This window comes from Petromyzon marinus, chromosome 52 (assembly GCF_048934315.1).
Source record: "Petromyzon marinus isolate PM22_M1 ecotype Great Lakes invasive population chromosome 52, UKy_Petmar_22M1.pri1.0, whole genome shotgun sequence".
NCBI lineage: Eukaryota > Metazoa > Chordata > Hyperoartia > Petromyzontiformes > Petromyzontidae > Petromyzon > Petromyzon marinus.
The window spans coordinates 12,802,767-12,813,392 of record NC_133718.1 but is presented as its reverse complement, the minus strand read 5'-3'; positions in this window follow the sequence as shown (position 1 = coordinate 12,813,392).

Genomic DNA, 10,626 nt, shown 5'->3' with positions numbered 1-10,626 from the left:
CTCTGTGTGTAGGGCCACGAGTGTGCGTGAGCGAGTTTGTGAAAACAGGTCATCAATTCCCATCAACCCTGCAATCGATCACCTGTCTGATCCACAGTCTTGTCAGTGAATCTCAATACTGTCAACGTATAACTCAAGACTGGATAAACTTTCTACCCCGGAATATATAATGCAGAGGCATACAGATAATGAGGCATAGAAGGAAGGAAGAACAATCGAAACGCGTAGAGACGGATGGATCCTATCGCGCATTCCAATGCGCGTGTCTTCTCACAAGTGGCGAAGCTTTGGCCCCTTTTAGATCAACGTGGCTACGTTTTGTTCCTGGCCCTAGGCTTGGTCCTTAACAGCAACACAACCTCACAATACAGTTTAGTTCTTACTGGGTCAACTTTACCCTAATTATATTAAACTATTTTTTATATTAACAGGTAAGGCCCACTGAGCTATTTAGCTCTTTTTCAGAAGCGACCTGGGCACAATTGACAGCTCAATGAAGTGGCTTGTCGTGTGGACATTTATAGCAGCCAAATACTCTGAACGCGTGGCGATTCTAAATGTGCAGAGAAAACCGTAGAGTGGGGTTTGTCTATGGCAGTGTATATTACGGTGTATAGTCGTGTAATGTAGAAAAAAGTTTAGTTGGAGACATATCAATATAATGCATAATGTTAGAGCTTACATTGGGCTGTGTATACGATATTATACAATGTAGTTTAGATTGGAAGGTATAACATTGTAATGTATAGTAGTCTAGTTTATAGCATAGTTGTAACGCAACACAGGACAGAGCAGCGCATCGTGGCTGTTTCTCTCTCTCCTCAGCCAACCGCGCTGTTATCCTTACAAGTCGAGGATCCGTTTCGGCGGACATAAAAATGCACAAGGTCCTTCACACGACGAGAGTCGCTGCATTTGCGGCTCCGACCCTCCGGGTCCCCCTTCACCTCGTCGGATGAGACGGAGAGGCAAAGAGAGAGCAGGAAAAAGAGGGGGGGACGTCTCCAATTAACGTTGTAAATCTGCACTCAAGCCCGACATTTGTCTAAGGTTTAAATCACGTGGTCTAAGCTGATATATTTTTTATATGAAATGCTGTGAATAATAAGCATCATTACAATTCACAACGCGCAAACATTGAGTGAATCGGACGCAATGTTCGATCGAAAACTCGGAGGTGCGGGGCCAGAAATCAAGGTCCATCGTACGCAAACCTCAACAGATGAGAGTGTGGACAGGTGAGAGCCTGACCCAGGTTCGATCCTGAACAGGTGAAAGATAGCCTGAACGGGTGAGAGCATGGACAGGTGATAGATAGCCTGAACGGGTGAGAGCATGGACAGGTGAGAGCCTGGACAACTTAGAATGGGAATCTTTATTTAGACTGGAAGAATCCGATGAGCTATGAATCTTTTTCACAGATGTCCACTATGGACGGGTCAGCGAGTTCCAAAGGTAGAGCCTAACCTGGTGAGAGCCTGAACCAGGTTAGATTCCGAACAGGTGAGAGCCTGAACGAATGAGAGGCTGGACAGCCAGGACGGTCCTGGGTGCTGGGTACAATGAGCCGGTCATTCGATGAAGGGCCATTGACCACAAACCATCGCCTATTAGAGACATTTTTCCATTAAGGCCACCGTGTTATTGACGATTGTGTGGAGTAAGAAAAAAATATATGTTTTAAGACTCATATTTTAATTCTGATTTGTTTATAATTGTTTGGCTTGTAAGCATTTTGTGAATTGTGCCGCTGCGTAGAAGTGAATAATTATAATAATAATTATAAATGGCTTGACCGATGATAATGATTTTGGTGGTGCTCGCGATTGGGGGAATGCAGAAATGTATGCCCCCCCCCCACCCATTTCAATTTCTAAAATCCTGGTGACACGATGGAAGCGTTGCCAGGCAAGAGACAACACAAATGTAGTGACATTAAAATACATAGATAGAGATGTAGTGAGATGAGAGAACTGAGCCGTAGACAAGATACAGATGAGAGAGATTTTAATCGACTTTTATGTAACTCAACTCATCATTAGACCTCCTTTGCAAGTACCAAGGTTTCAGTTTTGTTGCCAGAAAAAAAGGGATACCCCTATTATTATAGTAACTCAACTCGTTATGTTTACTATGATTTGAATTTGAGCTGACATCTGATGCCACCCCTATAAAAATTTTCTTTATGAATCCGAAGCCCTCATTGAGCTACTCGGGATGCAAATCTTTAGCTTTGTTTGCTTTAAGCCGAGCGCCGTAACCGTGCAGCCTGCGAGGGACAGAGGCGAGCTTTATCAGCGCCCGTCTGAATAATAATCATCAATTGTCCGCCTGACAGGGCCATGAAATGTAATTCCGATTGTCTGTGTTTTGGCTGGTGCTTCATCTGTTTCGTTTCGGATACGGAACTTAAAAAACCCCTCATCAAATGTTCCATGCCAAACGGAATGTGGAGCCGACATTAATTATCCTGAACTGTTTTTCTAAACGCGAGGCGCACAAACCAGTTGTGTATTCTGACAAATTTGAACACGTTTGTTTATTTTGCTATTGCAATACGATCACTAAATTTGTATTATTTTATTACACATTGTGACCTAATTTTTGAAATCCCGATTGTGCAATCGGCGGCATATCAAGTAGTATCCATTGGGATCTCTCGCACACCGGCGCAAGGGTCCACTGAAGCGGATATCAGAGAGCTACCTCTGAGATCCTTTCAAGCGACCTATGAGGGAAGCATTTTGTATCCCTGCCCTGCGGTATAACAGCAATGTTCATCACATAATAGTCAACCCGATATTTAGACTTTTCATTGCTGGAATGTCGACAAATTGAACGTAAAACCCAAATTTCTATGTCATTTGCTCATGGATGCCTGGGCCGAGACCATTAACTCATTCACTGGAGAACTCTGTTTAATCACAGATGGCTACAACTTTCATTCGAACTCAGGAGCTCAGCAAAACCAGCTCAGGGCTGTGACCTCTGACCTCTGAGCCACGTGGCCACCACCCACATTACTTTGTTAAGCGTTTTGGATAATGGTGTAAGGGTTCAGACCTTAGATGCCCATAATAAAGGGGAAATTTGTCTCTTTCGTTGAATGCTTATTTCAATTATAAATTATTTGACCGACTAATTTTAACTGTAAGTCGGCTCGCACCTACTGTCATCATCATCATCTGCCTTGGTCAATCAACTGCTGCATGATGACTTCCCCAAGCCGCCACCATCTCTCACGATCCTGCGATGTAGCAGCCCATCTAGCACCTGCACACGAGCTGATTCCATGGCTCCATCTCCTCGGCACACGCGCCCCGGTGCTTTGCTTGAATAGGAAAGAGATCCATTTCCACCGAGGCCTCATTATAAACAAATACAGATACATTGTCCGTCAAGTGGCAGCACTGACTTGCGGCCCCAGTAATGGGCGTAATGAAATTGACAGTGGGAAACCAAATACTCGACTTGGAGAAAGGGTTTGGTGAATGTTGGAAATTGCATTTGACAGCTGGAAAAGAGCAACCCTGATGTGGCATTTGCAAGATATTTTTTCTTACCAGCAAAAACTCGTGGTAGCATTACTCTCACTCGCAACTAAATAAATAAGCATACCATAAACTGCTTTATAATTTAGGGTTAAAAGGCACAATACCAAACCCTGGCAATAAACTGCTTGCATTTCCAGAGGAAAACACATGTTACCGATGTGACACATTCCAAAAACATAAAGAGAGGAAATAATTGCTCATGGATTATTTCCCAGGGACCGTCAACCCACACCCGCCTCTCCGCCACACAGCGCACTGTGGAGCGGGGGGGGGGGGGGGATATTTTCTGGAGCTCAGCCCGAAGACTACTCTGGCTAATATTGTAACGAGCAGCAGGAAGGTGACACGCGACAATTACTAAATAATATTGACACAACTCAACAGAAGGCGTTGGAGCCGTGGCGACGCGGCGGTCGGCCCGCCACACTGTCAACCGTAGCCATCTAAGTTCGATTCCCAGCGATGAGGCACCATCACTGGCGAGTGAACAATGTGCGAAGCATCGTGCAAATATTGAGATATTTAATTTCTGGACAAATAATTTGTTAACACCGTCGTAGGCGCAATGTAACACGCGCAGGCTTTCGTGACCAACACGATTCATAATTGTTTTTTTTGGTCAAATCGCCGCATAAGTAAAATGTTTGTCGTGAATTCCTCCTCCACCAGACTCAGCCAATTCATAAAGTTGTCACGTGATGAGCAAATGTGGCCGATTTGTTACTACTTCAGCAGCACCACCGGTGTTTTGGAGAGAAACATCAATGCTTTTGCTAACCCCCAGAGTGGAGGTTATATTACATTTCAAATAAAGCCGTGAAACAACGTTTCTCCGATAGCAACAACCAACGAGTCAAATGTTGTGAATTTCCCCCCAACATTACCGGTGTGCTGAAGCAGCACGAACTTGGCCGCGCTCACGTGACAACTTTACCGATTGGCTGTGTCCGGTGGCAGAGGGTCTCTGACACACAGTTGACTGATACGACCTGAACGCAGTGATGTATCACCGCAGTAGGCACGCTACTTCTGTTTCAGTAGCTGGTCCCAATGTGTTGGTGGTGTCCTCTCGGTCCCCGTTCTGTCACACCGTAAGGGCAGTGGTGACTTATTCAGCTGTCACAATCTGCGCCATCGTCACCCTCGCCTAACAAATCACTTTTCTCCTGCACCGTACGCGAACTTTTCTTTCTGGAGAGTTCGGCATAGTTTTGAGATTCGCTCACTCATGCACAACGGGTTCCACCTTAGAGCCACCTTGTGTGATTTACCAATTATTAATGTATCTCTCTCGGCGTTCATGCTCCCACTGTTTATTATGATATCTTCAATTACCTATGTGGTTTGTTCTCCGATTTCCATCCTCATTCTTTCATAAACGGCTTTACAGATGTGTGTAGCTGGGCGGTGGTGGCGATGCACGCGTGTCATCGAGCACTGTCGAGGGTGAGGGTTGGTGGATTGTCATCGTTCACCCTTCTCTTGGGTGTCGAGGAGGAGGTGCAGCACCCCAGTACAACAAGTGTGGCCTCCACTTGTTCCGTCTCGATGGGATATAGTGTCGCCCCCTCGCATCCAACAAACTACACACAGAAAGTCGCCCCAGATGGAAATCGAATCCAGGGGCGTCTTGCTGTGAGGCACAAGTGTCACCACTGTGTAAACCACGTCACCACAATCACACAGAGGCTGCACGCTGATGCAGCCAAACCTAAAGATGTGTCGGTATTTCATATTTTTAGCTCTTTCGGTAAAGTCACGTTGAAGGGAAACAATAAAATAATAAAATATATATAAACATATTGTTTTATTTATATATATTTTATTATTTTATTGTTTCTCTTCAATGTGACTTTACCGAAAGAGCTAAGAATATGAATTACTGCAGTCACGAAAGCTTTAAATCAAAATGTGTTGGTATCTCTTGATGAAGAAGATGGTAATGATGGAAGCGAAGTGTTAAGAGCTCGTCAGAGATCGGAATCGCTGATCCCCCTCCACTGATTCAGCTCGAATTTAATTAGCACCGACTTACCATGAGGGAAAAAAGTATTTGATCCCCTGCTGATTTTGTACGTTTGCCTACTGACAAAGAAATAATCAGTCTATAATTTTCATGGTAGGTTTGTTTGAACAGTAGAGACAGAATAACAACAAAAAAATCCAGAAAAACGCATGTGAAAAATTTTATTAATTGATTTGCATTTTAATGAGGGAAATAAGTATTTGACCCCTCTGCAAAACATGACTTAGTACTTGGTGGCAAAACCCTTGTTGGCAATCACAGAGGTCAGACGTTTCTTGTAGTTGGCCACCAGGTTTGCACACATCTCAGGAGGGATTTTGTCCCACTCCTCTTTGCAGATCTTCTCCAAGTCATTAAGGTTTCGAGGCTGACGTTTGGCAAACCTTCAGCTCCCTCCACAGATTTTCTATGGGATTAAGGTCTGGAGATTGGCTAGGCCACTCCAGGACCTTAATGTGCTTCTTCTTGAGCCACTCCTTTGTTGCCTTGGCCGTGTGTTTTGGGTCATTGTCATGCTGGAATACCCATCCACGACCCATTTTCAATGCCCTGGCTGAGGGAAGGAGGTTCTCACCCAAGATTTGACGGTACATGGCCCCGTCCATCGTCCCTTTGATGCAGTGAAGTTGTCCTGTCCCCTTAGCAGAAAAACACCCCCAAAGCATAATGTTCCACCTCCATGTTTGACGGCGGGGATGGTGTTCTTGGGGTCATAGGCAGTATTCCTCCTCCTCCTCCTCCAAACAAGGCGAGTTGAGTTGATGCCAAAGAGCTCCATTTTGGTCTCATCTGACCACAACACTTTCACCCAGTTGTCCTCTGAATCATTCAAATGTTCATTGGCAAACTTCAGACGGGCATGTATATGTGCTTTCTTGAGCAAAGGGACCTTGCGGGCACTGCAGGATTTCAGTCCTTCACGGCGTAGTGTGTTACCAATTGTTTTCTTGGTGACTATGGTCCCAGCTGCCTTGAGATCATTGACAAGATCCTCCCGTGTAGTTCTGGGCCGATTCCTCACCGTTCTCATGATCATTGCAACTCCACGAGGTGAGATCTTGCATGGAGCCCCAGGCCGAAGAAGATTGACAGTTCTTTTGTGTTTCTTCCATTTGCAAATAATCGCACCAACTGTTGTCACCTTCTCACCAAGCTGCTTGGCAATGGTCTTTTAGCCCATTCCAGCCTTGTGTAGGTCTACAATCTTGTCCCTGACATCCTTGGAGAGCTCTTTGGTCTTGGCCATGGTGGAGAGTTTGGAATCTGATTGATTGATTCCTTCTGTGGATAGGTGTCATTTATACAGGTAACAAGCTGAGATTAGGAGCACTCCCTTTAAGAGTGTGCTCCTAATCTCAGCTCGTTACCTGTATAAAAGACACCTGGGAGCCAGAAATCTTTCTGATAGCGAGGGGGTGAAATACTTATTTCCCTCATTAAAATGCAAATCAATTTATAACATTTTTGACATGCGTTTTTCTGGATTTTTTTGTTGTTATTCTGTCTCTCACTGTTCAAATAAACCTACCATTATAATTATATACTGATCATTTCTTTGTCAGTGGGCAAACGTACAAAATCAGCAGGGGATCAAATACTTTTTTTCCCTCACTGTAAGATCGCGATGTGAGAATCGGCGCTGAGCCCCTTTCTGCAGTGAGACAGATTTAATAATCTCTCCACCTTTATCCCAGCAGGGGAGAAATAATCACTCCAATTAACCCCTCCTCCCCACCCCATTAGCAACAGTGCTTGATATTGATCATTAAACGGATCCCCAAGGCTCCATTAAACATCACAAGTCTCGAAAGACAAGCGGAGTAGCTTCCGAGATCATTTCCCTGCGCCCAGCGATGGAGACGTGCAGTGGCTCGAGACGCACGATCGGCGTGGCGTGGGAGGGGGTTTCTTAGTTTCGCGTTTGCAGCGCACGCGTGCGTGTGAGGATACAACGCCAACTTTTAATGGTTTGTATCAACGGCATAAATAAATAAATAACCGTGCCAGAAAGCCAGGAATTTCAAAGATGTGCCAGCAGCAGTAGCAGCAGCAGCAGCGTTCCCTTGCCTAACCACACGCGGCAAAGCAATCATCATCATCGACACGCCGCCGCACATGCGAAAGACATTCTCCTACGAAAAAAGCAGGATTCATCCCGTCTATATATTACAAACAATAATATATTTATCCAGCAAAGCCAAACCGAGGCCAATGACTCCTTTTAATGAGGATCCAGCAACAATGGGTTTTCATTTCAAGATGTTTTCAGTCAATCTATGAATCCATAATCTATGAGTCGTTTATTATACACGTGGGAGAAAACCCGCGCGTGCCAGGGGGCAACACTCTATCCCGTACAGATGGAATACCGATGGAAATGAGTCCACTTGCTGTGCCTCCTTTACACGGCAAGCGCAGGGTATGACACTACAACGCTGACAAAGAGGAAGTTTCACTGCATTTGTGTGATCCACTAACCTCACTGCCTCCACCAGTGCTGGATTACAGGCAACGTGCATCGCCACCGCCCATGTCCACATATACACACGGTGACATACACACACGGCGACATACACACCCGGCTACATGCACACCCGGCTACATGCACACCCGGCTGCATGCACACACGGCGACATGCACACACACTGCATGCACACCTGGCTACATGCACACACGGCGACATGCACACACGGCGACATACACACACGGCGACATACACACACGGCGACCTACACACACGGCGACCTACACACACGGCTACATACACACACGGCGACATACACAAACGGCGACATACACACACGGCTACATACACACACGGCGACATACACACACGGCGACATACACACACGGCGACTTACACACACGGCTACATACACACACGGCGACATACACAAACGGCGACATACACACACGGCTACATACACACACGGCGACGTACACACACGGCGACGTACACACACGGCTACATACACACAAGACTACATACACACACCGCTACATACACACAAGGCTACATACACACACGGCGACATACACACACGGCCACATACACACGGCGACATACACACACGGCTACATACACACACGGCGACATACACACACGGCTACATACACACAAGGCTACATACACACACGGCTACATACACACAAGGCTACATACACACACCGCTACATACACACACGGCGACGTACACACACCGCTACATACACACACGGCGACATACACACACGGCCACATAAACACACGGCTACATACACACACCGCTACATACACACAAGGCTACATACACACACGGCGACATACACACACGGCGACATACACACACGGCGACATACACACACGGCTACATACACACACGGCGACATACACACACGGCCACATACACACACGGCGACATACTCACACGGCCACATACACACACGGCTACATACACACACCGCTACATACACACAAGGCTACATACACACACGGCGACATACACACACGGCGACATACACACACGGCCACATACACACACGGCTACATACACACACGGCGACATGCACACACGGCGACATACACACACGGCGACATACACACACGGCGACATACACACACGGCGACCTACACACACGGCTACATACACACACGGCGACATACACAAACGGCGACATACACACACGGCTACATACACACACGGCGACGTACACACACGGCGACGTACACACACGGCTACATACACACAAGACTACATACACACACCGCTACATACACACAAGGCTACATACACACACGGCGACATACACACACGGCCACATACACACACGGCGACATACACACACGGCTACATACACACACGGCGACATACACACACGGTTACATACACACAAGGCTACATACACACACGGCTACATACACACAAGGCTACATACACACACCGCTACATACACACACGGCGACGTACACACACCGCTACATACACACACGGCGACATACACACACGGCCACATAAACACACGGCTACATACACACACCGCTACATACACACAAGGCTACATACACACACGGCGACATACACACACGGCGACATACACACACGGCGACATACACACACGGCTACATACACACACGGCGACATACACACACGGCCACATACACACACGGCGACATACTCACACGGCCACATACACACACGGCTACATACACACACCGCTACATACACACAAGGCTACATACACACACGGCGACATACACACACGGCGACATACACACACGGCGACATACACACACGGCTACATACACACACGGCGACATACACAAACGGCGACATACACACACGGCTACATACACACACGGCGACGTACACACACGGCGACGTACACACACGGCTACATACACACAAGACTACATACACACACCGCTACATACACACAAGGCTACATACACACACGGCGACATACACACACGGCCACATACACACACGGCGACATACACACACGGCTACATACACACACGGCGACATACACACACGGCTACATACACACAAGGCTACATACACACACGGCTACATACACACAAGGCTACATACACACACCGCTACATACACACACGGCGACGTACACACACCGCTACATACACACACGGCGACATACACACACGGCCACATAAACACACGGCTACATACACACACCGCTACATACACACACGGCCACATACACACACGGCGACATACTCACACGGCCACATACACACACGGCTACATACACACACCGCTACATACACACAAGGCTACATACACACACGGCGACATACACACACGGCGACATACACACACGGCGACATACACACACGGCTACATACACACACGGCGACATACACACAAGGCTACATACACACACCGCTACATACACACACGGCGACATACACACACGGCGACATACACACACGGCGACATACACACACGGCGACATACACACACGGCTACATACACACACGGCTACATACACACAAGGCGACATACACACACGGCTACATGCACACACAACTATGAATTATACTCTTAT